The sequence below is a fragment of the Sinocyclocheilus anshuiensis genome, unplaced genomic scaffold (assembly GCF_001515605.1).
Source record: "Sinocyclocheilus anshuiensis isolate Anshui unplaced genomic scaffold, SAMN03320099.WGS_v1.1 scaffold137, whole genome shotgun sequence".
Classification (NCBI taxonomy): domain Eukaryota; kingdom Metazoa; phylum Chordata; class Actinopteri; order Cypriniformes; family Cyprinidae; genus Sinocyclocheilus; species Sinocyclocheilus anshuiensis.
Window position 1 is genome coordinate 187,170 of NW_015537932.1, and position 17,724 is coordinate 204,893.

A 17,724-nucleotide genomic window follows, 5' to 3' on the forward strand; every position below is an offset into this window, starting at 1 on the left:
TACAAACTATACAAAAAAAGAAGAAATTATACTTAAATAAAAGTAAAAATCTGTGAAATTTACAGTAAAAAAAAAAAAAAAAAAAGGCAGTTGTGGATGGTAGAACTTTACAGTAAGTAGCAACATTTTAGGTTTTATGGATTAAACTTAGTCACAGTACAAAAATTCAGTAACTGATATAAAGTTATTTTAACATTTTTTCACTGTAAATTAAAAGATGGGTTCTTTTCCACTTAAAACTGTGAATTTAACAGTATTTTACTGTAATATTACGTGAAATGTCTAGTTAGAGTGATTACAGTTTTTCCACTGTGTATCATAAGGGAACTTGTCTTTAACCAGGTTTTTACCATATCACTTTTACAGTAATTTACTCTTAAATAATAGATCATTCTTATATATATATATATATATACACAGTATATATATATATATATATACATACATTTTAGATGAAAACGTTGCACTTAAATCTTGTTTCAATGTTTTTTTTTATCTTGCAATGCGTTATCAGATTCCCTTATCTGTAAAGGACACATGTAATGAAAATACAAAAGTATAAAATGCAAGACAAATTAAAAAAATGCAAAAGCATATTTATGAAAAAGCATGAATGCTGCCTGGCTCACTGTGTTTTAGAGCAGAGCTTTTATATGCAACGCTGTCACATAGCCAGAAACATTAATGTTACTATTTTATTTTGATGGTGGTTGTTTTGTAAGAATATGGCATGATGTACAAACAGACTTTATACCTGCGTTCAGGTTTAAGGAGCTCTGATTAGCTGGGACTTTTCTCCACTGTAAGTTGCAGGGGAGTGCAATACCCAGCATGCACCACTCTACAATATAATCACACGTGGTGGTTGAGTCCCTCGTCCAGGTCAGCTGGAATCCCTTTTCATTACCCATAATCCTCTTCTCCCCCGGCTTGCTGTCTGCATCAGTAACAACAGTCATATCTGACGTTATACAGAGCACCACATAAACAGTGCACAGAAAACACTTTAATATAGAGTATGAGGAAGCATGAGGTTTGTCAACCCTACATGCTAAAGGAAGAGTGATGTGGGCTGGTTCAGATAAGCCAGACTGAATGACGGCCCTCACGGTGATGTCACTCATATTGACATCTTTGGTTAGTTCCACCTGTGTCTGTGTGACGTTCATGCACACGCTCCTCTCTGTGTTTCTGTAGCTCACACACACCTCATAGGCTTCAATATATAACTCTGAGTCACTGCTGACCTGAGGAAGAGTGAACCGTGTTAACACAAATTGCTTGTACAAATGTTTGTGTTGCTATCTTCTTTTTTGGCTGTGTATCAGCATGGCTGTGATTCAGCCGTAGGTAATCACAGCAATATCACACGTCTACTCGTCTGATACAGTACAGCCAAACTAATTTACCTTTTAAAAACAAAGCCAAAACAATTGTGATATTTGGGTGAAAAATCCCTTTAGTGACAAGCGGCAACATGTTTAGTACTATTAGTCTGCTGTCACTTTAAGACCTACACATATCTAATATACAGACACGCATCTATTTTTCTCTCAACTGTTTACTTTCACTTTAGACATAACCAACTGTGTTTATATGTAAACCTTGTGTGTTTTTGACAGTATCAGACCCGAAAGATAACTTAGTCCAGTAATCAGGCGTTGTTTGACAGGCTTTTTAGTGTGCATGCGCTTCAGGTGTACGTGCTCAGAAAAAGTGCATGTCAGAACAGCACGCAAATGAAATGTTTAACCTACAAGGCTTTAAAGCACATGCAAATAATGTACTTTTGTGATTGCGAATAAATGCAGTGTCCCATGACTGTAACTTAATATTTGATGTGAATGTATGTCACGTTGTACAGTATACTGAGTTGGAGGTGCCAAACCTATAGAATGTGTGCTGTAGCACGATACTATGATATTTCTTCAAAAGCAGATTGTGGAGACATTTTAATCAAAAATTGTGATATCGCACACCCCTAGTGGTAGCACAAAAATATTTGCTCTGATTTCAATCAATTTATGTTTAAAAAAAGGCAAAACATTTCATTTGAAATCTGTTCATAATTTAATTATAAATTAAAAAGTTGCTACCTGAATAATAAGACTATCGCCCCCTAGAGTGCTGAGGTTTGTTAACACCATAGTAATGCATGAACACACTGATTATGTACATTGATTATTTTTCTTAGCCAAACAAAACCATACAGAGTCAATAACAATAACTGTACCACAATGTATGGCAAAAATTATAAGTTTGAAGAATGTCAAAAACGTAAACTTACTGTTTTCCACAGCAGTGTGACGGTGCGATTGGGATGGTCCCTGGTTTGTCTCCAAAGATCTATGGTCACTAGCGGCTCTGCAGAAAAATATATATAGTATCTATATTTTTGCATTTTCTTGCTGTGGTCTTCTGAGTGTTTATTGTGAATTCTCCCATGACCCTTTGCTTACCTGTGATGAATAGTCTTTGTGTTGTCCATCGGCCCCAGTCGTTCCCCTGTACTGCACAGCGCCCCCTAATGGAGTACTCCGTGCTGGGCTTCAGGTGCTGTAGTTTGAATGCGTAATACTGCACTGAGTCAGATCCATTCTTATCTAAAACCTGTAAGACAACAACAACACTTGAACACAGGATGTGCTTCAGCACTTCTGTAAAGTTCATTTTGTTTATCTGATATGGCAAGTCTTTTGATGAGAGATTTCACACTGTTAATCAAGCTTATGAAACTCCCTCTTGTCGTATTTCTGATGCCATCACATTATTTGGAAATACAAAAACATGTTATGCAACAGGAAAAACACCTTAAAGAAAGAGGGTTTTGCTGAAAATTTACCCACCGTCAGGCCATCCAAGATGTCGATGCATTTGTTTTTTCATCTTAATAGATTTGGATACATTTATCATTACATTACTTGCTCACTAATAGATCCTCTGCAGTGAATGGGTGCCGCCAGTAATCCACACCACTCCAGTCCAGTCCATCAATTAACATTTTGTGAAGTGAAAAACTGCATGTTTGTAAGAAACAAATCCATCGTTAAGGCACTTTAAACTGTTGCTTCTGGCCAAAATACGAGTTCAAAATCCATAAAAACGCTTCCTTCAGTGAAAAAGTCCATCCCCTGTTGTCCTCTCACATCTAAATTTAGATATATTTGAACCGTTTTGAACCATTTGACTGTGCTTGATCTGTGCATATTTCTTTCCTGATTCAGAGATGATGACATTTTCACTGGAGAAACCAATATTATGGATAGAGGCCTCATATTTTATCCAGAAACTACAGTTAAAAACATCTTAATGAGGGATTTGTTTCTTACAAACACACAGCTTTTCACTGTTGACACTAATTGATGGACTGGATTATTGTGATGTTTTTATCAGCTGTTTGGACTCTCATTCTGACGGCACACATTCACTGCAGAGGATCCACTGGTGAGCAAGTGATAAAATACTACATTTCTCCAAATCTGTTATGATGAACAACAAACTCATCTACATCTTGGATGGCCTGAGGGTTAAACTGTCAGCAAATTTTCATTTTTGGCTGAACTATACCTTTAATATTACCTGTTACCTGTTTTATCCCTTCTGGTTCAAGTTCAATCTGGCAAATCAGCAGAAGTCCTTTGAAACACCCATTCAGCTGCAAGATCACCAATGAATCAAACACGCTGCAGTCACTTCAAGATGCTCAGGGACTGGAAAAACTGAGGTGAGATCAAATGGATGAGAAATTAAATGGATTGTTAACTTATGTATTTAGTCATTATTCATTTTCATGTTGTGGACAACACGATTATTTAAAGCAACTTGCATTGCACTTTTTATAAGGACAATGTCCCTGATTTAAAGAATGTTGATCTAGTGTATAATGGTGATAGTTCATTTAGGATTTCAACTTACAACCTTTTGTTTATGATCTATCCCAGATCTTAAAACTTCCACATCACTGAGGTATATGATCCTTCAAAGCTGCTATGAATTTAGTCTTCACGTAAAATGAACCATATTCACCTCTGTCTGTGATATTGAATATGTAGGTCTCACTCTCTTGCCCCAAACTATTTGTCACAAGTAATGTGGTGTTGTAGGTGATCTGCTGTTGGATGACATCAAAACCACAGGATGCATGATCTGTGCTCTCCACATTACAGCCGACAGCCTTGGAGTCACTGAATGCGAGGAGAAAATGGCATTAGACTGAACTCGTAATGAGTCAAAACTAAAATAAGTGTGAATTTGACCCCGCTGAACACAGTTAAAGGGATCGTTCAACAACAACAAAAACGACAATTCAGTCATCATTCATTTACTCTCTAGTCATTTCGGACTAGAGAAAGTCAATAGGCTCCAGTGTTGTTTGAATCCCAAAAGTTCTTTGAAATTTCTTCTACAGAAGAAAGTACCAGTTTGGAACAATATGAGGGTAAGTAAATGATGACAGAATTTCCATTTTTGGGTGGACTATCCCTTTAAGAGCAGTGATTAATATTCATTATATTATGATATGAATATTAATGAATGTCTTGTAGTATTGCAGTGAATCTCTTTTTACTTTTGTCTCATTTGCATGTTCCTTTTTTAAAACCCTAGGCAGGTGTTTCAGAGACGTTTTAAAGGGGTCATATGATGCGATTTCAAGTTTTCCTTTCTCTTTGGAGTGTTACAAGCTGATTGTGCATAGATAAGATCCCTGAAGTTGCAAAGACTAAAGTCTCAAAACCAAAGAATAATGATCTTTAAAAAAGCATCATATGACCCATTTAAAATATTATGCCATTGGTTCATTTCCGATGAAAACCACTAGACAACCTGACTAGGACAGAGATAGGTGATATAGGGCATGTCCAAATACCCACACTTGTGGTCTTGGCCTCTTCAGTGCATGTGCATGCAACAGGAAGTAAGTACACAAGACTTAACGCACACTAAATACACACTATCTTGAATGCCGCTTTGGAGTGGTATTCAAGGGTAAGTATCCCATCATGCATCATGATCTGGAAATAAATCGTGAGACTTTTTGATGAGATCTTGTGGGATGTCGCAAGAAATCTTTCCAGTGTAAGTTAAATATTAATAATAATAATTAGATAGGCTATTGCATATAGGTAGTAGATGTAAAGTGTTGCACATTTTATGAGAGGGTGCTCGCTGCAGAGCCAAATGGGAGGAGCTGGAGCTCTAGCTCCCCCTCGCTGGATGTAATGGGTGGAGCTAGACACCCAACCACTCCCTAACCCTACCCCTTACCCTATCGCTAAACATAACTCCACCCATTAGTTCACACAGAGGTGGAGCTGGACATCCAGAGAGGGGGAGCTGGAGGTCATTTGGCTCTGCAGTGAGCAGTACTTGCATTTTATTGGTGCAGAGATAAGTATTTTTATGTTGTACAACCTTTGCAACTGCTCTTTATCACTTAATTGGCACCAAAATTACTAAATTGTTTCATCTGTTATAGAGACTACTGAACAGACATTCAGAAGGTTATTTTAAAAATCTAAATAAAGCTCTGTAAACACTTGCATTTTTACAACACTATAAGTGTGTCTCATCAGATAATGAAAAGTTCGACACACACTGGTCTTCACTTGGGCCAAATACAGGAAATACGTCATGTAAGTGGACAAGTGGTCAAGTGCAAAGACTGCAAGTGTGGGTATTTGGACAGGCCCAAAATCAGACTAACCTGATTAGTAATGTGTACTGCCTTCTCTGGTCGCCTTCTAGGTTAGGAGCTCTGTGTATTTCCCAGAAGCAGACAACGAGTCTCATGTCTTCAGTCTCACATCTAAAATCTAATGGTTTCTCAGGAGGAACTGAACAAGGTTTAGCAGAAAACTCCCATCATGCTTAGAAGAAAACGTTTATAATAGATTACTATTGCATGTTTTTTTTGTACTTTATATTTTAAAGCCCCGTTCACACCAAGAACAATAACTATAAAGATAACGATATTAATGTCCACACCAGCGACCAATAGGCCTATCGTCTGTTGTTTATTTTAAATTCTCGAGCTCGTTACAGCAGGATGGATTCTGATTGGCTGTCAAAAAAATAGTTTTGAACGTGATTCCAACGATATCGTTTCTCTTTATCGTTATAGTTGTGGTGTGGACTCTGCTATTCTCTAATACTGAGAACGATTTTTAGAACTATATCTTTATCGTTATCTTTATAGTTATCGTCCTTGGTGTGAAGGGGCCTTAATACAGTGGAAAATGTTTTCTTTCAAAAATCAGTTTTTCAAAATAAAACCACTTTGTTTTTGTTTTTTTAATCTAATGCAATGGTGTGGAGAAATATCTCATATCACTTTTTTAACTTCCAAAGGGTCTGCAGGATGACTTAAAGCGGTCATATGATGCGATTTCAATTTTTCCTTTCTCTTTGGAGCGTTACAAGCTCTTGGTTGGCCTTCCAAAAGAGGACGATATCGCTTCGTCATGCCTGGAGCTGATCCGTGCTGGTCGCTGAGGGAATACATCAACTTCGCGCTGTGGATCGCCGGATCGGCTTTCACCGTGGACGAAGTGGAGTCCAGCCCGGGGTCGTCACATGTGGTTGCCGCAGGCATCACAATATGGTGAGGGACGTAACATTTCGCTTGAGGTATTCAGCCAATCACAACGCACTGGATAGCTGGCCAATCACAGCACACCTCGCTTTTTCAGACCGATGAGCTTTGTAAAAATCGACGCGTTTCAGAAAGGCGGGGCATAGAGGAGAAACAATAATGTACAGTATGTGGAAATAATGTGTTTTTTTAACTGTAAACCGCATAAACACGTTTCATTACACCAAATACACAAAATAATGTTCTTTTTAGCAGCATCATATGACCCCTTTAAAATGATCTAAATATTTTTTTTTACTTATATATTTTACAGTAACTTTTGATTCATTGAAATGATATAATGCCAAAAAAAAAAAGAATTAAAAAGTGTAACCTGAGACTTTTGGAATCACTAAATTAATTGTGGTTAATTCAGTTAGTATATTGAGGCGAATTAAGTAATAAATATCAAGCAAGTAAAGATATATATATACAAAAATAAAAATAACTAATGAATAAAAAAGTTCAAAACTAGCATCTTCGTCATAATACTGTAAGAAATATTTAGCCTATATGGGCGCATTTGAATTGTGTTGGACAATGGGACTCTAATACTCACAGGTGACAAAGTTATATACTACATCACTGTTCCTATCGCAGTAGAAGTTGACACCGAATGAATTTGTGGCTTTGATGTTTTCCACTCGAATGGCTTTGACCCGTGGGCTTATGTTGATGACTTTATAGGGAGTGTTGCTGAAGAACATAGAGGTGATGTGTGTCTCTGTGGGATAAATGCAGCAGAACATCACCGTGGATCCCTCCCGAAGCACCTGGTCATCTGGAAACATTCTGATTTGATTGTGGGCTAAGTTCATCTCCCCTACAAGAAAATGAGTAAATATGAATAAATATCCAACCACTCCATACATTTAAACAATGGTGTTTGAATGTGCAGAAATCATCAACACAGTGCTACTGTCATGTGGTTGGTTGTCAGGGTGTTTTTATACGATTGCTAACATGTTTTTAAGCATGTTTTCTATGCTGTAGCTATGGTTTGGTGGTCGTTTACTGGCCCAAGCTGGTGTTGTTTAGCTGCTGAGGCTGGTGGGCCAACATGCTCTCAGAATTGCACTTTCATCAGTGACAGTTGGGTGAAAAGAGGAAGTTATGTAAAGTGCCTTACAATATGTGATCCTGGAGCACAAAACCAGTCTTAAGTCGCTGGGGGATATTTGTAGCAATAGCCAAAAACACATTGTATGGGTCAAAATTATAGATTTTTCTTTCATGCCAAAAATCATTAGGATATTAAGTAAAGATCATGTTCCATGAAGATATTTTGTACATTTCCTACCGTAAATATATCAAAACTTGATTTTTGATTAGTAATATGCATTGCTAAGGACTTCATTTGGATAACTTTAAAGGCGATTTTTTTTCTCAATATTTAGATTTTTTTGCACCCTCAGATTCCAGATTTTCAAATAGTTGTATCTCGGCCAAATATTGACCTAACAAATCATACATCAATGGAAAGCTTATTTATTCAGCTTTCATATGATGTATAAATCTCAATTTTGAAAAATCGACTCTTAAGACTGGTTTTGTGGTCCATGGTCACATATGATATATCACATTATATATCACACACACACACATACATATACACATACACACATACATACATACATGCACATACACATACACATACATACATACATACATACACGTATCAGCGTATTAGAATGATTTCTGATGGATCATGTCACACTGAAGACTGGAGTAATGATGCTGAAAATTCAGCTTTGCATCACAGCAATAATTAAATTTGAAATATATTCAAATAGAAAATAAGTATTTCAAATTGTAATAATATGTCACATTACTCTTTTTACTGTATTTTTTAATCAAATAAATGCAGCCTTGGTGAGTATAAGAGACTTCATTAAAAACATTTAAAAAGCATAATGTTTTCAAACTTTTAAACCCCACTATTTTTATGGACATCTTCGTTCTTGATCACGTGCTTCTGCAATGAACTTTAAATATCCTACCATAGATGGTTTTCCATGAACTCCAAGAGCTGGATGGTGAAGCCTCAGAGATGAGTTTTATTCTAACAGAGTGATCGACACAGTTCAGTGGGAGCTGTGAAGTCCAAACCAGTGTGTGAACTGCTTCCAGTGATCCTCTGCTTACGTTCATCTGTGGACAAGACTGTAAACAGTTAGTGCAAAATTCAGAAATCAGGCAATAATGCGATAGGAGCTGAGGAATGATGTGTTTTACGCACACTGTCGACAATATCCATGTTTGTTGTGCGTCCAACTTGTATTTCATAGGTTTGATTTCTCCGTTCTTCATTCTGATTCATCATCCACTCCATCTCCAGTCTCCACATGTCCAAAGCCTGAAGATTAATAATGTCTGGCACAGTGACAGTATCTGTGGTGAAATGATTTAGGTGTACACTAAGAGAGATGCAATTCAGAAAAAAATAATACTGTAAAGTGTGACCAATGAATTTGAGTTGAGGCAAAACTTATCCTGATTTATATCTGACCTGAAGAAGAATTCCAGCCTATATCATTTTCAAACAGGATGAAAACTGTAAGCATCTTTGTCCAATGGAGATTCATTTTGGTGGATGTAAACTCTCTCAGCATCTGCTCTGAGCTTCTGTCAAAGTGTAGGAGGTGTTCTATGAACCGTTAAAGTGCTCCTCCTACTGCTGCCTTCCGTTTGAGGTTAAAGAAGTAATGCCTCCAGACTTAGATTTATTGCCTGTGAGTCATGAAGTGAAAGTTGATGTATGTGCTTCGGTGTTATTTTTAATTATGCTTACAGAAAGGTACGATGATGATAAACCATATATGGCAAGGTCATGTTGTTTAATAATCCTGAAGTTTAAAGGTGACATGTCATGAAAATCTGACTTTTCCAGGTTTTAAGTGCTATAATCAGGTCCCCGGTGCATCTACCAACCAAGGAAAATGATTTCAGTGCGATAAACATGATCAAACCAAAACAGATGTTTTTTAGCAGGTCCCAGCTGTAATAGTGCAGCTCTATTCTAGAAAAGGGGGCGGGGAGCAGCAGCTCATTTGCATTTAAAGAGACAACCCCCTGAAAAACAGCTGTTTCTTCTTCCACTCAAAATAGGTATTTTCAAAATGATATAATAAATTATTTGTGGAGTATTTTGAGCTGAAACTTCACAGTCACATTCTGGGGACACCAGAGACTTATATTACATATTGTAAAAAGGGGCATAATATGTCTCCTTTAAGAAAACTATGCATCCTTTATATAGGCTAAGCACAGACTTCCATCTACAGGCCATTGATGGAAATGCTTCAAATGCTTTTAAAAGCAAATGTTTTGACAGCAATCCTTTAAAAACATTCTCTGACGCCATAAAATAATCTTATTAGTCAATATAATCAAATCATAATCAGTTAACAAAAACATAATCAATGAATACACTCTTCAGTCAAAACAGCTCTTTAGATCGAAATCAATCTCTAAATTCTCAGAATGTTTATCTCAAGATTTTACTTTAATATTTAATATTTATATTAAATATGTTTACATTATTAATCATTTAATTAAATTAATATTTCATATTTAGGATTTAGATTCTTTTCATTTAGTGTTCATGCAGGTATTTTTAAAATATTTATCAAATTATACATATCTAATTTATTAGTCTATTTTTTTACATTTGAATTATTATTGCTTTTTTTTCTGAATTTAAAATAAATTAAATTCGAGATGAAAAAAAAAAAACTTAGCTAAATCCCTGCCTCCCTTATACATTCAACTCATAGTCAATAGCACATTATAAAAAAGCATTAATATTATACTTCGTGCACGATGTATAGGATTTTAAGGCTTTGACATTGCTGGAATTAGAGATAGTATCCAAATAGCATTTCAAGTCTTTACAAAAAAACAATATATAGAGGTTTAACAGACAAAAATGTGCATTTATGTATAAATAAACTTAATAGAATTTTCAGAAAATACTTGTCTTTTAGGTTCTTGTTACCAAATAAGACATCCTTAAACCACCAAAACACCAAAGAAAAATTGTCTAAGATAGAAGCATACAAAATTTCTTCCAAAAGGAAGCCGCATGGACACACTCCCAAAAAAGATGACGGTCAGACTCATCTTCCACTCCACAAAAGGAGCAGAGAGGATCCATCTCAGGAAACATTTTTTAAGATAAAGCCTGACAGGGTAAAAATCGGTGTAGCAACTTAAAAGATATCTCTTTAGTGATTAGATATTTGTTAGGTAAGGACCACACTTTCTTCCAAGGAATATCTTCAAAAGAATTTCTCCAATAAGATATTACAGAGTAATTATATCTTTCCAAAAGAGTTGCCTAATCTTTGCATTCCTGAGAGAGGGACTGGACAACAAGCTTATTTTCCCTATTAGCTACTGTTTCACAGAGATGTGTCCAAGAGATAGAAGAGGGTAAAGAATCAGCTGAATTTTTGGTGTTTGTTTGGTGTTGGCTCAGTGGTTCTTCACCCACGTCACGAAGCCGCCCACGCTCCCACCCTGGCCCGTCCCATCCCCAATCCCCCTCCGTCCAGCAGCCCTGTTGAATAAATCCATAGAACAAGAAGCGGGTGCAACTGCATCACTACTAAAAGTGGGCCACGTGGGCGTGGCTTAGCGGACAGAAAGTCGCTTCTGATTGGTCAGGTATAAAGGGGGCTTAATAATAATTCCCCAGTTTTATCTCTTCACTGTGTATTTTCAATTCAGTGGCTATTAAAGTTTCCCAGTATCATTATTCATGTATAAATTATTGTGCAGACTGTCGCTAAAAAAATCACGCTGATAACCTTGTCACGTGGTACCTGTTACTTTTCTCAGCGCTGGTCGAGGTGAACTAATCACAGTTGCTTGTGATTAGCGGGAACGGCGTTGTGTTTAATAATTACACGAGGATTACGTAGGCGAATTTCCATTTACGTGTCAGATGGGGTTAATAGATTTAAACGATTATATTCGCTAGCATACAAATGTCTTTAATAAAACCAAAACATGCTGAGATTTGAACGCGGAGGATGCGGCCTTGAGCCGACAATCGCCCCCTGGAGGAAGGAGAGTTTTTGTCGCATAATGAACGGTTAGTAGGACGATAAGATCCAATTCGGGACTCGGGAGCGATTCTGGGAATCCGGTTCGGTTCCCTCAGTTTAGACACCCGTCTGGAAGGCCATGTGCTGCTAATAAACCAAACATTTACTGGATATAATCGGGTAATTTCGAAGACATAAGACTACTAAAACATCAAGGTAACAGTTTGGGAACATGTTTGTTTTTTAACGTCAGAAATTCTCCTGTTTATCTGTATCGACTCGTGATGTTCATGTTTTTGTTTATGAATATATCGAGTTACAATAGAAATCCAATTGACGCATCGTTTCTCGGTGAAATTCATAACGTAGCGTTATTTATAAGATTAGTTAACTTGGAGTAATTGTGGTAATACTGGACAACGCCATTACGTTTGAGACATTTGAATGTTACTGTTTCTTACTTTTCTAATCAAATTAGGTGAATTAAAGGAAATTCATCCGTTTAAATTTACTGTTTTTTATTCTTCGTGCGTATATCTATAACTCTAATATATGTGTAACGTTAGCTGTACATATTTTTATACGTTCCGTAGTTGTTGTTGTTTTCGTTCCTGTGCTGTTTTGGTAAATGATTTATTGTAAACTATTTTTGGACGCCTTGCTTTGCACCTTTAACCTAGAATGCTTTACATTGTACAAGTTACCCATTACATGTGAAATACAAACATTAACAGTTCTATTTGTAAGCATTTCCATCAAATGATCACTCCACCATTCCTAAAAATAAAAATAAATAAATACTGTGGTGTACCATGGTACAGAGCTGGGTATTAACTGATTACATGTAATCAGATTCCAAAAATTAAGAACTTGTAATTAGATTAGCCTAAATTCTATTTTAAAATACTCCTAATCAGACTACAGTTACTTTTTTATTGGTTACATATTATTTACACAATAGCAATAAATTATTCATAATTTATTGATTCTCCCTAATTCCTCTTTTTCATCGTTTGAATGTTCCTTTCTTAAATAGCCGACCACTTAAATGCAGTCAGAAAGTCTTCAGTTTTGTGGACATTCGCACAGAGATCAGTCACTGTTCAGGTGGCTACACAGCATTTGACCTCTGGATTAACAAAAATCAGTTCAGGTTTAAGAAGTGTTTCAGCATTGCATCACTGATGAACATTCATTTTTATTTGAATTATCACTCTTTAGGTTATTTAACCATGTATTTCTATGTCTTTGGAAGGCTTTTGTCTTGCACAAATTCATAAACTTTTTCTTGTCATCTGATCCTCTTTCGCCTAATGTATTTACTTGAAGTACACCTGAGATTTTAAAATAAATAGTTTAGTAATGAAGTATCACATTTGCATGTTAATAGGTTCTCAGACGTTGGGTCACATGACATGCAGGTAAACAAATAAAATATTTCAATTTATTTTGATTGATTTTAAAATGATTTCATTAATTATTAGCTTTTCGTTAAACTCATAAACCCCCTTTAGTTCCTTTACAAACCCCAGTTTGGGAAACCTTGATGTAATATCATGTTTAATGCACTTCATGTTGTTAATAACAACAAATGGAACATACTTTCTTACTCTGTTTTTTTTTATGTCAATATGGCACAAGATTGTCCTATTTAAATGAATGTGATAAACGATTTAGGTCAAAAGTAATCTAAAAGTAATCTAAAAGTAGTCTGATTGTATGACCTAAAATGTGTAATGTAATGGATTATGTTACTAACTACAATTTTTGTCATTTTTGTACAGATTACAATTTGTAAGTAATCTTCCCAGCTCTGGGTGTCAGATGGTAACATCATGGTACTGAATGCATACCGTGGTATTCCAATATCATGGCGCATGGCAGTACCATTGTACTTTTTAGTTCATGTAAAGTGAGACTCACTTTTTAAACGCTATAAACGAGTCCAATGTGATACTTTGATCGCATTGTTGCAAATGTGACCATACAATAGAAGGATATATCAAGCGATTAGTCAACAGAAGAGACAGACGGCTGCACGTGAGTGTCCTGCATAATACTTGTTTATAGATCTGCTGTTGGAATTATTACTTGCTGCTATAGTCAACAATTACAGGACAATTTCCTCTAATGATACACCTTTTACCATTGCTTATGTTGACTTTATGAATCAGCGAGTAAGTTATTACACAACAATTTTGTACATATGAGGTCCTTTGAACTGTAAGTAAACAGAAGCAGCGGTCCATAATTAGCAGAAGCGGAGTCTTGATCTTGTGGTCTTGGCCTCGAGACCTAAATATTCTCTCATTGTTTACTCTGGAAGATTGAGATTTCAGGCAGAATGTTATCGACTGACAGCCTCGAGTCACCATTTACTTGAATTTCTTGAAAGTGAATGGTGACTGAAACTGTCATTATGCCGAACATCTCTGTCTTACATTTTTGAAGAGACATGCTAAATGATGACAGGATTTCATTTTCTGGTGGACTGTCCCTGTAGTAATATGATGTCTGAGATCTCAGCGTCCAAGATCTGTTGAGTCTCTGTTTCACAAAGAATTGAGTGGGTTTTTTTAGCACATAAGGTGACCCTCAGAATTTTGGTCATCCTTAGTGTTGTTATAGTATTATTTATATACTATTATTACTATTAATATTAGTGTTTATAAATATTTAGAATTAGCATTTGTTTTTAGATGTTCAGTTTTTATTTTAGTTTTAGTAATTTTGTTATGCACATTTGTCATTTTTATTATTTTTTTAAGTATTCCTATTTAGCTTTATTTTTATTTCAGTTTTTGTTTGAATAATTTTAGTGCTTTAAATTAACCCTACTTTATTTCAGTGAAAAAAAATGTTTAACCATAATTTTTAATGTAATTTTTTTAAAGCTTTTTTCTAATATTTATATTTTGTTATATTTCAGATGTATTTCAATTAATAAAAAAATGTTTTAATAGTTTTGATTAACAATAACAATACTGGTCACCCTCATTTACAGTTTGTAATTTTGTCTGTTTCGAGTCGGTTTTTGAATTGTGACATTCTTCCAAGATGTTTTTTTTTTCATGTTTAAGTGTCTTATTATGAATCAGTGAGACTCATTCAGTTGTGTAGGTTTGTGCGATATAGGAGGAAGGAAGCCATTACAGCGTGCTGTTCTGGACAGATTGTCATTGTTCTCAGCATGTGTAAATGTGCTGGGTGGGAAAGAAAGGCATTTGTGTCTGTTCATAGCTCAGAAAAAAATGCAGTAGGCCTATATAACCAAGTATATTTTGATTTAGCTTTTATTTTTATCATTTCAGTCTTTATTATAATTTTAGTTTAATTTTCAGTAATTTAGTTTTGTACTTTAGTTATTTTTATTTGGTATTGTTTAATTTTTAAATATTATGTAGGTTATATTTAATTTTATTTTTATTTCAGTTTTAGTTTTATGTATTTCCAGTTAGTAAAATTCGTCTTAAACTAATTTCTGTTAGTTGCCAAGGCAACATTTCTAGCTTTCGTTTAGTTTCATTTTGTTTTTCATCCAATATTCAAGTTTCATTTTATTTCAGCTTTATTGTAATTAACAGAATTGTTGATGTAGATGGTTGAATAATATTTTTATGACCATTTAATTTGCTGCTTCGATTCACCTCGAGTTCTTCACTGTTTTTGCTTTTTTTGTAAAGTTATTGTCCCCATAAATTTCATCAGTATACTAATAACTTTTTTGCATCATTACTAACCACTTTTTGTAATGGTAGCTTGAATGTAGTTAGTTAAACTAAAAATTGTGAGTAGCATATAGCTTTTATGTTTCACCATGTTTTAACTGTCCAAACATTTGAAACAACATTCCCATTGTACACTGGAGCTTCACACTTCACGGAAGACCCACCGTTGCTGCCAATGCAAACACTGAATTCCTGCGCTCTGCCGAGGTTTGGGCATGCGTGGGCTGTTATATTTGGATGAGCGATATGATGAATCTGTGAGAAATGCGGTAACCTTTCAGAGACTGTAAACATGTGTTATCTCAGATTCCTTCCAATAGAGAATTTATGTTGGTGATGCAAGGAAATGAGCTGGCAGTGAGCCTGGGTTTTCTAGGTGAGGTGGTATTGTGTTCCTCTTCGTTGCCCCCTGGCAGTTCCAGCCAGTGGAGTATTAAAGAGATCTGTCAGCAAGACCATTATGAGCTCTCAAACAAAACCGCAAACGCACACGTGATGGTCTGTTTTACTGTTAGACATATGGTTCCCTGACCTGATATAAAGTCAATATTGAGAATCCTGTTCACAAAGGATATTTGTTATTTGAAAACATGCTAGATGTGCTTTTTATATGGAAACCCACCTTTTGTTCCCCTGAAATTGACTAGTTGATGGGTTGTCTTAATGTCTGTTCCAGAGTTTTACAGTGCAAACTGTTCATCTAAAGTGCCGTGATTAAAAATGTGTAAGAAAATATCTATTCAACGTTACTATTAATTAGTCTGTTTTTCCCCCAAAACATGTCTGAAACAAGAAAATGTGAGTTCTTGCATGCAAACCTCACCTGCATGATGCTAGAGTGTTCTGGGTAGTTGCTTTTATGCCTAATGCCTCTATAATATTCTGGTCTCTAGATATGCATTGTTGTTTAGAATAGTGCTGGGCTGGTTACATGCTGAAAGTAAATAATTCTTGGGTTTAGGGGTTTGCTTGCATTGTTGCAAGTTTGAGCAAAAGTGATGATGTTTGCTAAGGCAAGAATTACCACTAAATGTGTTTATCGGTTATTCTGGCAGAAACAGTTTTTTTTTTTTTTTTTGCATAGCCAAAATTTGCTGTTCTTCTAAAATTATTTATTTTCTTTTTCTTCTTCTTTCTTGGCTTCTAAACTGTTTCTTTTTCTCCATACAGTATTTTTTTCAGGCTTCAGTTTACTGGAAAAGTCAAATGGCTTCAGTTTCAGTATGAGGTGGTGTTTGGGGATTCGCTTACGGGAGGGGCTGTGTTTGGAGGCTTGTTTAAACTTGCATTTGGCATCGGTAGGCAAGACCAGATATGTCATATGAGCTGCAACTTCACCCGGTGCCTGTTCATAATCCATTTAGCTTATTTTTGTCTAAAAAAATACCTTGACTGGTGTGGATTGCTGATTCTGTTTGATTGGTAATCAGCGGTCTTTGCTAAAACCTGATATGTATTAAACTTTGGTGTGTAACTAGTTTCCTCAAACATGTGCTGTATTGAAACCAGTAAGTAACTTCCTAGAAACCACATAGAAATTTGCTAAAAGCCATTCAGAAGACCTTAGACCTTGACTGCACAAATACAGTGCACAAAGCCCTGCCAACCACAATGTCTAGCATTTTTGCAAAAATGTAAAAAAAAAAATCTAGTTATTTAGTTTCTGTTTTCATGTGTTTTTCTTTTTATGGCCTTGAATCAGAAGTAGGAGCTGCAGCTTTGTGCTAATTTAATCTTTTTATAGGAATGTGATGTATTCTATATTTGTGCCCTTGTGAATTCATCTTTGGAATGTCCTGCACTGATAAGATGCTCATGATGCGAACCAACATCGTCCCACATATTCTCTACCTCAGTCCGCTGTGTTATTTTTAGGGATGCACGATATTATCAGACCAATATCGGAATCGGACGATAATGGCTTTAAATGTAAATATCGGCATCGGCCCGATATGAAAAATTATGCCGATATGTCTTGCCGATGAGAGGAATACATTAACTCACATGTGCTCAGGGTGTGCTAGCGATTAGATCACGTCAATAGTGCATTTAGATCACGTCAGCATTGTGGCTCATTCTTGAAGCAAAATTTTGCCTGAATGGTGATTGCATTCACTGCTTCTGCATTTAAACTGAGAATGCACGTACAGAATGAAGCGTTCGGTGTATGATAGAGTAAACAGTAACAGCACGTGCAGCAGCAGCCTCCCCCGGTTCCTAATGCCCACTCAGTAAGGAGGTTTAATTCCGTAGGGGGCGCTGTTGGCCTACTTCTAATAAAATGAAAGCAAAATACACAAATAATATTTAGACT

The 17,724-nt window shown here is 35.9% G+C and overlaps 1 protein-coding gene and 1 pseudogene across 2 annotated transcripts in view; one reads left to right on the forward strand and one right to left on the reverse strand.

Annotated features, from left to right (window-relative positions):
* Positions 1-9,234, reverse strand: part of LOC107658257 (leukemia inhibitory factor receptor-like) — a 21,958-nt pseudogene extending 12,724 nt beyond the window's left edge.
* Positions 9,235-11,742: 2,508 nt separating this feature from the next.
* LOC107658266 (leukemia inhibitory factor receptor-like) overlaps positions 11,743-17,724 on the forward strand; it is a 26,038-nt gene continuing 20,056 nt past the window's right edge. For both annotated transcript variants that reach the window (XM_016446757.1, XM_016446766.1), the window contains exon 1: positions 11,743-11,898. The gene's annotated coding sequence lies outside the window, so the exon portion shown is untranslated. The remainder of the gene's footprint in view (positions 11,899-17,724) is intronic.